At 43.0% G+C, this 16,172-nt stretch overlaps 1 pseudogene; it reads left to right on the top strand.

Moving 5' to 3' along the window:
- The first annotated feature begins 512 nt into the window (after nucleotides 1-512).
- The window catches only part of LOC145096290 (putative late blight resistance protein homolog R1A-3), a 29,762-nt pseudogene continuing 14,102 nt past the window's right edge, over nucleotides 513-16,172 (top strand).

Genomic DNA, 16,172 nt, shown 5'->3' with positions numbered 1-16,172 from the left:
GAATCTGAAGCTAAGAAATATGCCGCTTTTTGTAGGGAATTTCAAGCAAGAAAGGCTCGACAAACAAAGTAGCTTCAACAAAAACAACAGGAGATTCAATCCGTAGCGAAGTATTGGGCAGACGCAATCAATAATGCCAATACTATATCTACAATCTGAAAAGTTCAAGCCTTGATGGACGAAATGGCCGATGCAATCCGCAACTGCTGATATTGATCTGAACGAGGTAAATCAGCCTAATCCTTCTGATGATGTTTGATGAGGAAGAGGAATCGAGTGGTTCTCAACACTCAACCTCCAAGCCTAAGGAGAAAAAGAAGAAGAAGAAGATGGTTGTGTCCAGAAAATAATTTTTGAGTCTACAATCCAAAGTAGATCAAATTCTTGATGCGGTCAAGTCCACTCAACCGCAATCTGAAGACCATCCAGGCCCACAGTCCTTAATCGAAAGGATTGAAAGATTGGAAACTCGGGAACGTTTAGTTGCTGAGAGGATTTTTCTCAAAGTGGAAATGGGGATTCGGTCTCTCGACAACACTCGACAGGCTGATCACAAGCAATTCATGGCTGCTGCGGAGCGCCTCATCTCTGAGGTATCCATAATCAAGGAAAATTTGCAAACAGCCATTGCAGACCAGTCCACTCTCTCATAGAAGCGGATAGTTGAGACTCACACTGCTTATGAGTCCACTATCTCAGTCCTTCAATCAGCCATCAACAGACTTCAATGATCCTTATCGTCTAATTTCCATGGCCCTGAAAATTCTACAACTCACAAGGGAGATTCATCGGCTACTCTTCAACACCGCTATCCCAGACAATCAGCAACTGGCTGATGTTCTTAAAGCTCAATTTCAGGAGGTCTGTGCCAAGGTCGATGGTCTCAAACAATGACTTGAGGAAGCTCCGGGTCTGGACTCCTCAAGAGGGGGAAGTCAAGAAGACCATCGTGAAGAATACCATCACTTAAACACTGCTTCTCATCATAGAAGCCATCCTATCATAACTGAGAAAATTCCTTCACCGCAACCATCTCCTCACAAGTGTCCAAGCCACCAGTCACCTCCACCACAACAGAAAGTCGTTCCTTCTTCTGAATGACCTGAGACTCATCTTCACCTGAAAAATTTGGCTTCCGACATGTCATTAGCAAGCTCCAATGACTCTCCCATCACAAAACAGAAGAAAGTTGACTGGAAAGCAACTAAGTTTGCTTAACTCGTATGGAGAGAATTCGGTTTTGACACCAACATGGATGAATCCTTGATCAATTCTTGGATCAATCCCCACCACAGACTACTGGATGATGACTACGAACCTTACCTTACCTATGTTGAACCTCCCTCAGACAATTACTAGGATGTTCCAAGCTCCCCAAATGCTAAATACTTCACGGTATTTGAGCAGTTTGACCGTAGCCTACCGGATCACAAAAAACTGCCCATGGAATTCGAGAGACTCAATCGTTTCCATGCCAAACATGCCTCTTCCATAGAGAAAATCTAGTCTAACAATAGACCATCCACAGTCAAGAACTTCAAACCCCGGAAATTCATGAAAGCTGACTTCATTCAATACACACTTACAAGAATCACTCAGGACTATGTCCGCACCCAAGCTGACTTCCCATGTATGAATCCAGAAGAAGTCTTTCTAATAGCAAAGGTGTTCCAAAACAAATGCGAAAAGTATCCAAAAAAGAAGATAGCACTTGAAAGGGCAAGCATTTTTTTGAAGGAAACCGTCTGCGACTTTGCAAAGATTGATGCGGACATCTACCCTACAATTGCCAAGAAGTTTGATCTACCACAACTTGATCCTGTACCGATGCCTACCGAAGGTTATCAAGAGAGATCCCTAGGTGCAACAAACTTCCCTGAACTTGGATTCATTTTCAAAAGGAAGGTCGATCATATCAAATACTTCATTCCCATGACCTCAATGAATTGTCTTACAAGGAAGCAACTTGAAATCTGTCGAACCGCAGTAGAAAAATCAAAACACACGACTGTCGAAGTCAAGTTCGAGATTTTAAGAAGGATCACCTGTTTGGAAAATATCAGAAAGTTTTTGTAACATCGTAAAAATTTAAACCATTTTTCGCATTTCAAAACACATTCCCATTCATATTTATTATAAAATCTCAATGTGTCACATCTCAATTCATAAAACACATCCTTGGTAAGTTATTTCTTTGGTTAATAACATATCTTCTTCATTTCATCAACAATTTCCCTTATCTCATACAAAATTCGTGATCTTGTCCCTTAGAACACATCTAAGTCAAAAATCTTCCAAGAAGACTTGCTAGGATCGAAACTTTCTTCATCTCTTCCTTCAAAAACCGAAACCACAACTCAAGGTGAACTTGATACCCCTCTCTTTACGGTTTTCATATGTTTTATGAGGGAGAATATAAGAAAATGTATAGATCTATGTGTATGTGTATGCTATGTGTGATTTTATGCATGTATGTATGATTTTATGTGTTTTTGTGACGAACATGTAAACAAAAAGGGTTGATATCACGAGATCTATGACATGAGAAAGAAAACAAACATGATCTAAGTTATTTTGCACCCAACAAGTCAAGAATAATAACTTATAAGATTGTGATAAACATATTTCAACATAAAGCCCATTCTTGGGCTTAAATTGTCAAAAATACAAAATTTGGGCTAAAGGTTGCCAAATCACGGATTCTTAAGGGTTAAAGAGTCAAAACAGTTAAAATAATTGTTTTTCTGAATAATCAAATTTTCAAAGGACTTGAAATGTAAATCTTTAGCTTAATGGGCTAATTTTAGGCTTTTCGACCCAAATAAGCCCAAAAATTGCGAAAAATGACATTTAAAGGTGCTGAAATGATAATTTCTTCAAAACAGGGCATAAAAAGTGTAACAAAACTATTTCAAGTATTGAAAATGCTTTTTATTTCCAAAAAGGATCAAAAAAGTAAAGTTTTTGGATTTTGGGCTAAAACTGTAAAAATTGTGAAAAGTTGGGTTCTAACCGAAAAAAATACTATTCTGAAAGGGCTGAAACTATTAACAAACTAAGTCTTGAGTTAAAACTATCATTTCAATAAATCTATGATGCAAAAGTATCAAGAAAATGTTTTAAGGGCTAAAAATGTCTTTTCTTTTATATAAAGGACCAAAACTGTTACTTTTATAAAAAGAAAAGGGGCTAAAAAGGTTAAACGACTATATTTATACCAAATATTTTATTTATAGAATATTGAGTCAAAATACTAATCTACGGCTTACAACAAAAACATCGAAAGACAAATACGTGTATAACTCCAAAATTTCATTATAAACAAATCGATCGGTCTCGAGTCAATACAAAATAACAATCGTTAAATCAAACTCTCTAGTAGACATGTAATACCTAAGACAAGTAAACATTCGACACTTGGGCTTGAAAGTTTCAAATCATGCTTGTTGGACCTTGCAAGTCCATTAACATGATCTTTAGGCCCAAGGGATAATGATTATATGTTATTGGGCCTTCTATGACCTAATTCCATCTAGTGATCCATTAGCATTGTCATAACGTCAAAGTAATCAAATGCGAGTTGGGCCAACATGTCTTTCGCATCCCCGATAGCCTAAAATCACTCACGGAAGTAGCAGGATGTCGTATTCCTCTTCTCCTCGTTTGTTAGGCTTATGAGTAATCAAAGTAAACAAATTCAGGTTGTAAATCAATAGTAAACAAGGTTGTTTCGATTAAGTGAGTGATAATGGGCTACGCCTCTAAGGATCGTTCGTAAACTGTAGTTATAACTAGTCATTACTAATGCATGATTATAACAACTCACAAACCTTAATTAATCCAACACCACCCGAGTAATCAAGGAAGAGTAATCAAAAATCATTCATTGTGGCAGTATCACCATTCGAGAAACAATTGTATTTTATGTTTTTGGAAAACATCGGATTTTCCGTGGAAGTTCAACATTTTGCACTTGTACAGTTAATACAATGTTTCTTTTCAATTATACATGTTTTGAAATCATCATGAATACATTTACGGATCTTCACACCTTTTTATAAACAATGGCCTTTTCAAAAAATATCGGATTTTATGGGTTTTACAAACTACACAAATCATTTTTATCACAACATTGCTTATGAAGTCACCGACATTCCATATGTTGACCATTTTCCAAAATAACTTGTATTCTCAGGTAACAGGTAAGCCGAGGAATAAGTACCAAGTATGTTAGTGTGTTTTGTTATTGAAAACTATCAAATAGTTTATGTATGGATTTGTAACGTTAAAACAATGTACTTGATATGAACAATTCCAATTGTAATATATTGATGCATGGTGATGTTTATGTTATGATTCATGTATATTCATTGTGATGATATTCAATTTAAGTCACCCGAGCCCTCGGACGTTTCCGCCGCCTGGTTCGGGGGTGTGACAATAATATAAGCATATCACCACAAACTCAAAATAAACATAAGAAAGAATACATACCAGCCACAACATCGGGCGCAGCGCGGACCTCCTCCACGGTCAACTGGAAGGCTCTCCCTCATGCCTTCGGTGCCTCAGTCTTCACCGGCCGACTCTCTAAAACTCTTAAGCAGCAGGGGCAAATCCCCGAGAAGCTCCCTGTTCTGACTCTCGCAGCTATGGACACTCGGCCTTCCGGTGTCCGGTCTAGTTGCAGTGAAAACATACTGCAAATCCCTTGGGGAAGTCCTTAGACATATGCCCCTCCTTGCCACATTTGTAGCAAGACCCTGCCCTACATACCCCATCATGACCCTTGCCGCACTTGCCACAAGTGCGGCCCTTCTGGTTCCCAGTCTTCGGATCGGCGGGATTGGCCCGCTTGGCTGTCGGCTGGGACTGTACCGGTCGCCGATCCCTCCCTTGAGACTCCACCTCCTCTCTGGCCTGAGTCTCTAGCTCTATCTCTCTCTTCTGAGCATTTTCCTGAAGCTCGGAAAATGTCCGGTATGATGAGTTCGCCACGAACTCCCGTATGTCCCTCCTCAGAATACTCAGATATCGGCTCATACGTGCCTGCTCGGTAGACACGTGCTCTGGGCAGAACATTGCCCTCTCGTGGAACATCCTGGTAATCACTGTAACGGACTCAGTACCCTGCTTGAGGGTCATAAACTCCTATGCTAAACGCTCCTTCTCCACCGGGGGAACATACTCCTCAGGGAACATAGTGGTGAACCTCTCCCAGGTCACCGCAACAAGCTAAGCAGACGAAAAATGCGCCGTCACAAACTTCCACCAGTCCTTTGCTCCCAACCTGACCCTCAAATGCTCTGGACACGAACACATGTAAAAACACCCCTCAATATCAGAAACCCATCTCATCGCAGCAATCGGATCCTGCGTCCCATCAAACTTGGGTGGCTTCGTGTTGCTGAGCTCCCGGAACAGCAACGAGTCACCCCCTTGCGACCTAGCAACAGCGACGGCTGCGGTTGCCGCAACAACAGTAGCATCAGAAAGAGCAGAAGAACACTCGTCAAAAGTCTCGATCAAAGTGGTCTTGATAGACCCAAACATCTCCGGTATCTCTGCCCTGATGGCCGCAGCCACCTCCTCGTGAATGATCCTACGGATCTCCTCATCACCAGCACCACTGTTCTCTGGTGTGTGGCGTGTCCCAACCATGATGTCCCTGAAATACAACATATGAAATATCAGGGACTCGCTCGAGTATACCCACACTCGATAACTCAACCCTACTTGACCTCTGGTACCCCGAAAATTCTTACATGGACTGCGCACTGATCTGATGCCTTCAGTCGTACAAGCCCAATACTACTGTCCACACCGTATCAGCATTCACCCCAAGTCCTCCTCCCCGGGTCCCAAATCCCAAGTACTCTATTCTAAATAATCATAGGCTTTTCTCTAGAAGATCTCTCATAAACTCCTAGCTGCCATCTAAACACTCTCAAGCTTCCCTAGCAGCAAGACTCCTAGACTAAGGCATCACAAATCAGGCCACTCTAGTCCTAATAAGAATACCTAGTCTACTCTATCATGCATTACATAACTCATCCTATATCATAGCATAACATAGCTCATAACACTTATTGTAAGGGTATTTTGGGAAATCAATGTTCGGGCGCTGGCTGATCGTACACCGTAAAAATTTAAACCATTTTTCGCATTTCAAAACACATTCCCATTCATATTTATTATAAAATCTCAATGTATCACATCTCAATTCATAAAACATATCCCAAGATCAAAAGAACATATAAAACTCCGTGTGAGTGTACGAATCATGCCGGCGCCTTCCCGCGATCGTCACTAGTACCTGAACACATAACACAAAACACTGTAAGCATAAATGCTTGGTGAGTTCCCCAAAATACCACATATAACACATACTAGCCAGTCGAGGCTATAGTTGTGTCTGCCCTTGGGCCCTAACTCTGTGGACCCTTTGGTCCTAGCTCTATGCACCTTCCGATCCAAACTCTGATATACGCACGACATAAGTCACATAGAAATAATGCAGTGCAACACATCACATAGATAGCATACAAGATACTCTATCACATAACTCTGGTTACCTACTCAACGTAAAGTATAGTGAGAAGACTCACCTCGGGTGTCTCGGTAAATCTCTGACTCGGTAAAACCTGGTCTAGCCTCCGCCTAATCACATGGATCAACACTCTAATCAATATCACTCTCAAAGGCTAGACTAAACTCTCTCTTGGCACTCTCAGAAGGGCAAAAGACCATTATACCCCTCCCATGGCTCAACGACCCAAATATTGACCAAACCCTAAAAGTCAACAAAAGTCAACCCTCTCCGGGTTATGCTGCGCGTACCAGAAGTGTACGCTGGGCGTACCCGGCAACCTCACAAAAACTTGGGAACGCGACCCCTACGCCCCGCATACTGGGATTACGCCCGGCGTAACTCCCATTTTCAGTCTTCTTTGATTTTTTGGTCTTAATCAGTTAAGACTTGTGTCCAAATTCCAGATTTGACTTCTCTAATACGATTTAATCCATAAAGTCGGTGACTTTAAGCCTTTGCATGGTTTTGGAAGTCACCAACACCCAAATCACCCCATTTCCAACCTTTAAAGGTCCATATCTCATGCATGAACAACTTTTGACAACCAAGACTGGGTTTTTATCACATAACAACCCTAAATAGGCTAGCATGGGACAAATCTCGGCTTCTAAGAGCTCTTTAATTCATAAAGCTATCAACTTGGGGACAAAAACCCTAAAACTTCTCTTATAATGTATGAACAGAAAAGATGTAAAGCTTGAAGCTTTTTAACTCAAAATGAAACTTCTTTCACCGCTCTTCTCGGATCCACAAGCTTAAGCACTAACTCTTCCTTTTCCAAGTCTTTCACTTTGCTCCAAAAGGCCAAGAACACACTACAAGGCTCTCCTAGACACTCCCTTGCTATATGAACGAGATTTAGGGTTTAGAAATGATAATGCTCTGGTAAGGGTGGCCAACAAAAGGGCCATAAGGTTGCTTAAATAGGGAGGCTCAAGGAATTAGGGTTTCTCTTCTGGGCCGGGTACGCCCCGCGTACACATTGGTACGCCCTGCGTACCTAGAAATCCTTCATGATCAGAACGCGGACAAGTACACTGAGCGTACACTCCAGTACGCCCCGCGTACCTGCCAACCAAAAATCTTCTTATCAAGGGCTAAATATGAAAATCATACAAAGAAGAAGGTTCACAAGGTATACCTGATTTTTGAGATGTTACAATTCTCCCCCACTAGAATCGAACTTCGCCCCCGAACTCTCACTCCGCAAACAACTCAAGATGTTGCTCCCGCATCTCTGTCTCTGGCTCTTAAGTCAACTCGAACCCTCTCCGATGCTGCCACTAAACCTAAACTAGCGGCACTCCTTGTTTCTCAAAACCTTAATCCTCCAATCCACTATCGCAACTAGTCTCTCAACATAATTCAGGCTCGTATCTACCTGAATATCCTCTAAGGGCACTACCGCCGACTCGTCGGCTATACAATTCCTCAACTGAGATACGTGGAAGGTGTCATGAATCTGCCCCAACATCGCAAGTAGCTCTAACCAATACGCTACCCGGCTGACCCTCGCGGTCACCCTGAATGGACCGATATATCGGGGCCCTAGCTTCCCCCTCTTCCTGAATCTGATCACTCCTTTCCAAGGAGATACCTTCAGGAGTACAAAATCCCCGACCTGAAACTCGAGCTCAGATCGTCGCATATCCGTATAATTCTTCTGGCGACTCTGGGCGGTCAACAACCTCTGCATGACCTGTTGTATCTGCTATGTCGTCTGGAGCACTATCTCTATACTTCCCATCATTCGCTGCCCTACTTCTCCCCAGCAGATGGGAGTCCGACACCTCCTCCCATACAACAGCTTAGAGGGTGGCATACCAATGCTCGAATGATGGTTGTTGTTATAGGAAAACTCAGCCAAGGGTAAATTCGTGTCCCAACTCCCTCCGAAGTCCAATACACATGCCCGAAGCATGTACTTGAGCATCTGAATCGTCCGCTCGCTCTGCCCATCAGTTTGTGGGTGGTATGCGATACTAAAATGAAGCCTCGTCCCCAACTCCTCATGAAATTTCTTCCAGAACCTGGAAGTGAAACGTACATCTCGATCCGAGACAATCGAGATCGGTACTCCATGCCGCGATACCACCTCCCTCACGTACAACTCTCCCAGCCTCTCAGCAGAAGAGCTCTCACTGATAGTAAGAAAGTGAGCGCTCTTCGTCAACCTGTCCACAATCACCCAAATTGCATCGACACCTCTTGCAGTCCTTGGCAATTTGGTGATAAAGTCCATGGTAATCTGTTCCCACTTCCACTCGGGAATATCCAAAGGCTGCAACTTACCATGCGGACGCTGGTGCTCGGCCTTAACCCTGCGACAGGTCAAACAACTCTCTACGAACCATGCGACATCCCTCTTCATACAGGGCCACCAATACTCTCTCTTCAATTCTAAATACATCTTAGTGGCCCCAGGATGGATCGAAAACCTCGATCGGTGTGCCTCCTCCATCAGAATGTTATGTGCCCCGCCCACAAATGGCACCCAAACCCGACCCTGGAAGGTCATAAGCCCTCGGCTATCGGTGACGAACTTCGATACTTGTCCGATAACCCGCTCTCTCTTATGGTTTTCCGGTCTCACAGCCTCAGCCTGGGCCCCTCGAATGGTGTCCAACACCAGAGTCATCACTGTCAATCTCAAAGAAACGTATCGTATCGGGGCGCTCTTCTCCCTACGACTCAGGGCATCGGCTACAATGTTATCCTTTCTCGGGTGATACAGATCTCACAATCGTAATCCTTTACCACATCCAACCATCTCCTCTGGTGCATGTTCAGGTTGGGCTGATCCATCAAATACTTCAAGCTCTTGTGATCCGTGTATTTGGTACACTGAACCCTATACAAATAGTGACGCCAGATCTTGAGCACGAACACCACAGCCCCCAACTCTAGATTTTGCGTAGGATACCTCGTCTCATGAGGCTTCAGCTGCCTCGATGCATATGCTATGACATGCTCTCTCTGCATCAGCACCGCGCCCAGACCTGATATCGACGCATCACAATATACCACAAAGTCCTCTATTCCCTCTGGAAGGGCCAACACTGGGCTTCGCACAACTTCTGGCGACGTGTCTCGAATGAGGCCTGCTGCTCTGGGCCCCAACTGAAAGTCATGCCCTTCTGGGTCAGCCTGGTGAGAGGAATCACAATCCTAGAGAAATCTCGAATGAATCTCCGATAATATCCGGCCAAGCCCAAGAAACTCCTGATTTCCGAAGGGAATCTTGGTACTTCCTAGTTCATCACTGCCTCAATCTTGGCCGGATCGACCAATATCCCATTCTGGTTGACGAGGTGCCCTGGAAACTGGACCTCCCATAACCAAAAATCACACTTGGAGAATTTGGCATACAGCCTCTCCGATCTCAGAATTCCGAGGATCTCCCTCAAATGCTCCTCGTGCTGCTCTCTAGACCTCGAGTACACCAATATATCATCAATGAACACGATCACTAAACGATCCAACATCGGCCTGCACACCCTGATCATGAGATCCATGAATTCTGTCGGTTCATTGGTGAGCCCGAAAAGCATCACCACGAACTCGTAATGCCCATAACGAGTCTTGAACGCCGTCTTCTGGATATCCTCATCATGCACCTTCATTTGATGATATCCAGACCTCAAATCAGTCTTGGAGAACCAAGACGCTCCCTGTAACTGATCGAACCAATCGTCAATCCTCGACAAGGGGTAACGGTTCTTGACCGTCAGCTTGTTCAAATCCCATTAATCAATGCAAATACGGTGTGAGCCATCCTTTTTCTTGACCAAAAGGATCGGTGCTCCCCACGGCGAGCTACTCGGCCGAATAAACCCTTTCCCCAGCAGCTCCTGAAGCTGCGAGGATAACTCCTGAATCTCTGGAGGTTCAAGGCGATAGGGCACCTTGGTGATGGGCGCTGCCCTCGAAACCAAATCAATACGGAACTCTGCCTGCCTCTCGGGAGGCACACCCGACAACTCCTTAGGGAAAACATCCGGGACCTCTCGCACTATCGGAACCTCATCAACTAACCTCGGTCTCTCGGAATCAACCCTCGTGTCCATCACATACGCCGCAAACCCACTGCAGCCCCGCTGTAGACTCTGCCTCACTCTAGCGGCCGAACAAAATGTCGACCCAGATCACGTGCCCTCACCATATACCGTAAGAACTCCCCCACTAGGGTCTCATATGGTCACCAGTTGCCGCTCGCAGTCGATAACCACTCCAAATCTGCTCAACCAGTCCATGCCCATGATGACACAGACATCCCCCATAGCAATCGCGACCAAATCAATCGGAAACCCTACGCCGAAAATCTCGAGTACACATCCTCGAATCAGATCAGTGGCATACACTGCTCTCTCGTTAGCTATGGAGACTCGCAAAGGTCGACTCAACACCTCACGACAAATACTGGTGTGCTGAATAAAGGCTAACGACACAAAAGACCGACTCGCACCCGAGTCCAATAACACTAAAGCAGGCACAGAACATACAAGAAATGTACCTACGCATATCATAATTGTCACAACTAGAAATTTGAATGTTTGTAACAACAACAATTATATCAAATGTGAACCAAAAATGTGAAAGCATGTATGATGCTTATTCAATAACAACAAAACTTCCATCAAACACTTTATACAAGCACATCAAATAGTCAACAAAAGATTGGAAACCCTAGAAATTCCGGTATAAGTACATTTTGGACTAGGATTTCCTTATTGGGCCTAATGGACCAATAAGCTTCCAATTTGACTACTTTGGGCTTAGAACTCTTATATGGGCTCTAATTTGGACCCATATGCTTGAAAACTTAATATTTTGGGCTTTATAAGCCTAAAATAAACTAGGATAATTTTAATGGAACTCATTGAATTACAACAAATTTAATTAGCCCTAATGGTTCATAAAAATCATTCCTTGATTTAATTGGGTCGAAAATCACCTAATGGGTTTGTAATGTGGGCTTAAGCATTAAAGGGCCCAAATCCTTCTTTCCCTCTCCTTTTCTCAGCCCAACTACACCAAAAGAGAAGAGTTGACTTTCCATGGCCACCTCACTATTATTTGTTGGGTCTCCAAGCATGCAACTCATGTTTCCAAGCAAACATCTCATCAAGGTCTCTCTCTTCTCCTCTCTCTTTTTCTCTCGGCCGAACCTAACACAAACATACACACACACCTCACAAAAACTCTCACTAAACCACTCTCAACATCATCCTTTTCCACTTTGAAGATCTCGAAATTATGGCTAGAAATCTAAGGATTTTCATCAAGTAGTTCACATCCTTGGTAAGTTATTTCTTTGGTTAATAACATATCTTCTTCATTTCATCACCAATCTCCCTTATCTCATACAAAATTCGTGATCTTGTCCCTTAGAACACATCTAAGTCAAAAATCTTCCAAGAAGACTTGCTAGGATCGAAACTTTCTTCATCTCTTCCTTCAAAAACCGAAACCACAACTCAAGGTGAACTTCATACCCCTCTCTTTACGGTTTTCATATGTTTTATGAGGGAGAATACAAGAAAATGTATAGATCTATGTGTATGTGTATGCTATGTGTGATTTTATGCATGTATGTATGATTTTATGTGTCTTTGTGACAAACATGTAACCAAAAAGGGGTGATATCACAAGATCTATGACATGAGAAAGAAAACAAACATGATCTAAGTTATTTTGCACCCAACAAGTCAAGAATAATAACTTATAAGATTGTGATAAACATATTTCAACATAAAGCCCATTCTTGGGCTTAAATTGTCAAAAATACAAAATTTGGGTTAAAGGTTGCCAAATCACGGATTCTTAAGGGTTAAAGAGTCAAAACAGTTAATATAATTGTTTTTCTGAATAATAAAATTTTCAAAGGACTTCAAATGTAAATCTTTAGCTTAATGGGCTAATTTTGGGCTTTTCGACCCAATAAGCCCAAAAATTGCGAAAAATGACATTTAAAGGTGCTGAAATGATAATTTCTTCAAAACAGGGGATAAAAAGTGTAACAAAACTATTTAAGGATTGAAAATGCTTTTTATTTCCAAAAAGGATCAAAAAAGTAAAGTTTTTGGATTTTGGGCTAAAACTGTAAAAATTGCGAAAAGTTGGGTTCAAACCGAAAAAAATACTATTCTAAAAGGGCTGAAATTGTTAACAAACTAAGTCTTGAGTTAAAACTATCATTTCAATAAATCTATGATGCAAAAGTATCAAGAAAATGTTTTAAAGGCTAAAAATGTCTTTTCTTTTATATAAAGGACCAAAACTGTTACTTTTATAAAAAGAAAAGGGGCTAAAAAGGTTAAACGACTATATTTATACCAAATATTTTATTTATAGAATATTGAGTCAAAATACTAATCTACGGCTTACAACAAAAACAACGAAAGACAAATACGTGTATAACTCCAAAATTTCGTTATAAACAAATCGATCGGTCTCAGACGTTGTAAATCAAAGTAAACAAATTCAGGTTGTAAATCAATAGTAAACAAGGTTGTTTCGATTAAGTGAGTGATAACGGGCTACGCCTCTAGGGATCGTTCGTAAACTGTAGTTATAACTAGTCATTACTAATGCATGATTATAACAACTCACAAACCTTAATTAATCCAACACCACCCGAGTAATCAAGGAAGAGTAATCAAAAATCATTCATTAGTGTGTTTTGTTATTGAAAACTATCAAATAGTTTAAGTATGGATTTGTAACATTAAAACAATGTAACTGATGTGAACAATTCCAGTTGTAATATATTGATGCATGGTGATGTTTATGTTATGATTCATGTATATTCATTGTGATGATATTCAATTTAAGTCACGCGAGCCCTCAGACGTTTCCGCCATCTGGTTCGGGGGTGTGACAATAATATAACCATATCACCACAAACTCAAAATAAACATAAGAAAGAATATGTACCAGCCACAACATCGGGCGCAGCGCGGACCTCCTCGCGGTCAACTGGAAGGCTCTCCCTCGTGCCTTCGGTGCCTCGGTCTTCACCGGCTGACTCTCTGAAACTCTAACAGCAGCAGGGGCAGATCCCTGAGAATCTCCCTGTGCTGACCCTCGCAGCTATGGACACTCGGCCTTCCGGTGTCCGGTCTGGTTGTAGTGAAAACATACTGCAAATCCCTTGGGGCAGTCCTTAGCCATATGCCCCTCCTTGCCACATTTGTAGCAAGACCCTGCCCTGCATACCCCATCATGACCCTTCCCGCACTTGCCACAAGTGTGGCCCTTCTGGTTCCCCGTCTTCGGATCGGCGGGCTTGGCCCGCTTGGCTGCCGGCTGGGACTGTACCGGTCGCCGATCCCTCCCTTGAGGCTCCGCCTCCTCTTTGGCCTGAGTCTCTAGCTCTATCTCTCTCTTCTGAGCATTTTCCTGAAGCTCAACAAATGTCCGATATGATGAGTTCACCACGAACTCCTGTATGTCCCTCCTCAGAATACTCAGATATCGGCTCTACGTGCCTGCTCTGTAGACACGTGCTCTAGGCAGAACATTGCCCTCTCATGGAACATCCTGGTAATCACTGTAACGGACTCAGTACCCTGCTTGAGGGTCATAAACTCCTATGCTAAACGCTCCCTTGCCACCAGGGGAACGTACTCATCACAGAACATAGCGGTGAACCTCTCCCAGGTCACCGTAACAAGCTCAGCAGACGAAAAATGCATCGTCACAAACTTCCACCAGTCCTTCGCTCCCATGTGAAGCTGGTTCAGCGTAAACCTGACCCTCAAATGCTCTGGACACGAACACATGTAAAAGCACCCCTCGATATCAGAAACTCATCACATCGAAGCAATTGGATCATGTGTCCCATCAAACTCTGGTAGCTTCGTGTTGCTAAGCTCCCGGAACAGCAACGAGTCACCCCCTTGCGGCCTAGCAGCAGGGACGGCTGCGATGGCCGCAGCAATAGTAGCAGCAGAAAGAGCAGCATAACGCTTGTCAAAAGTCTCAATCAAAGTGGTCTTGATAGACCAAAACATCTCCGGTATCTCTGCCCTGATGGGCGCAGCCACCTCCTCGTGAATGATCCTACGAATCTCCTCATCACTAGCACCACTGCTCTCTGGTGTGTGGCGTGTCCCAACCATGATGTCTCTGAAATACAACATACAAAATATCAGGGACTCGCTCGAGTATACCCACACTCGATAACTCAACCCTACTTGACCTCTGGTACCCCGAAAACTCTTACATGGACTGCACACTGATCCAGTGCCTTCAGTAGTACGGGCCCAATACTACTGTCCACACCGCAACAGCATTCACCCCAAGTCCTCCTCCCCGGGTCCCAAATCCTAAGTACCCTATTCTAAATAATCATAGGCTTGTCTCTAGCAGCTCTCTCATAAACTCCTCGCTGCCATCTAATCACTCTCAAGCTTCCCTAGCAGCAAGACTCCTAGACTAAGGAATCACAAATCAGGCCACTCTAGTCCTAATAAGAATACCTAGTCTACTCTAGCATGCATAACATAACTCATCGTATATCATATCATAACCTAGCTCATAACACTTATTGTAAGGGTATTTTGGGAAATCAACGTCCGGGCGCTGGCTGATCGTACACACGGCTCTGCTCTGTTTGTTTCAAAACTCTCTTACTCTTTGAAAATTATTTTTTTTTAATTCCTCACGTCCTCAGTTTGAGTTCAGATACACCCGAAGGTGCATCCGAGTTCCTCAAACCAAGGCTCTGATACCAATTTGTAACACCATGAAAATTTAAACCATTTTTCGCATTTCAAAACACATTCCCATTAATATTTATTATAAAATCTCAATGTATCACATCTCAATTCATAAAACATATCCCAAGATCAAAAGAACATATAAAACTCCTCGTGTGTGTATGAATCATGCCGGCGCCTTCCCGCGATCGTCACTAGTACCTGAACACATAACACAAAACACTGTAAGCATAAATGTTTAGTGAGTTCCCCAAAATACCACATATAACACATATTAGCCACTCGAGGCTATAGCTCTGTGGGCCCTTGGACCCTAACTCTGTGGACCCTCTGGTCCTAGCTCTGTGGACCCTCTAGTCCTAGCTCTGTGGACTTTCCGGTCCTAACTCTGATATACACACGACATAAGGCACATAGAAATAATGCAGTGCAACAAATCACATAGATAGCATACAAGATACTCTATCACATAATTCCGGTTACCTACTCAAGGTAAAGTATAATGAGAAGACTCACCTTGGGTGTCTCGGTAAATCTCTGACTCGGTAAAATCTGGTCTAGCCTCCGCCTAATCACATGGAACAACACTCTAATCAATATCACTCTCAAAGGCTAGACTAAACTCTCTCTTGGCACTCTTAGAAGGGCAAAAGACCATTATACCCCTTCCATGGCTCAACAACCCAAATATTGACTAAACCCTAAAAGTCAACAAAAGTCAACCCTCTCCGGGTTACGTTGCGCGTACCAGACATGTATGCTGGGCTTACCCGGCAACCTCACAGAAACTGGGGAACGCGACCCCTACGCCCCGCGTACTAAGATTACGCCCAGCGTAACTCCCAGTTTCAGTCTTC

This window comes from Lactuca serriola, chromosome 3 (assembly GCF_051521515.1).
Source record: "Lactuca serriola cultivar US96UC23 chromosome 3, Lser_US96UC23_V15, whole genome shotgun sequence".
In the NCBI taxonomy this organism is placed as follows: domain Eukaryota; kingdom Viridiplantae; phylum Streptophyta; class Magnoliopsida; order Asterales; family Asteraceae; genus Lactuca; species Lactuca serriola.
The sequence above is the reverse complement of the archived record's forward strand: the minus strand, read 5'-3'. Positions and strand labels throughout refer to the sequence as shown.